This window comes from Solanum tuberosum, unplaced genomic scaffold (assembly GCF_000226075.1).
Source record: "Solanum tuberosum cultivar DM 1-3 516 R44 unplaced genomic scaffold, SolTub_3.0 scf00177, whole genome shotgun sequence".
Lineage (NCBI taxonomy): Eukaryota > Viridiplantae > Streptophyta > Magnoliopsida > Solanales > Solanaceae > Solanum > Solanum tuberosum.
The window spans coordinates 349,246-349,471 of record NW_006239101.1 but is presented as its reverse complement, the minus strand read 5'-3'; positions in this window follow the sequence as shown (position 1 = coordinate 349,471).

Sequence of the window (226 nt, the reverse complement as noted above, 5' to 3'; positions counted from 1 at the left end):
AAAAATTCTACCCCATCCTATTTAACCCTCCACTCCTAATTTATTTATTTATTTTATATTTTTATCGTTTTGTGTTATATATGAACATATATTTTTAGGAATTTTTTTCTACTTGTGTATTGAATATAACATAAATAAAATTTTATTTTAAAAAAGTCTTGCGACGGCAAGTAACAAATATTTTTGATATATATAACACAAAACGAGAAAAAAATTTGAAAGCAAA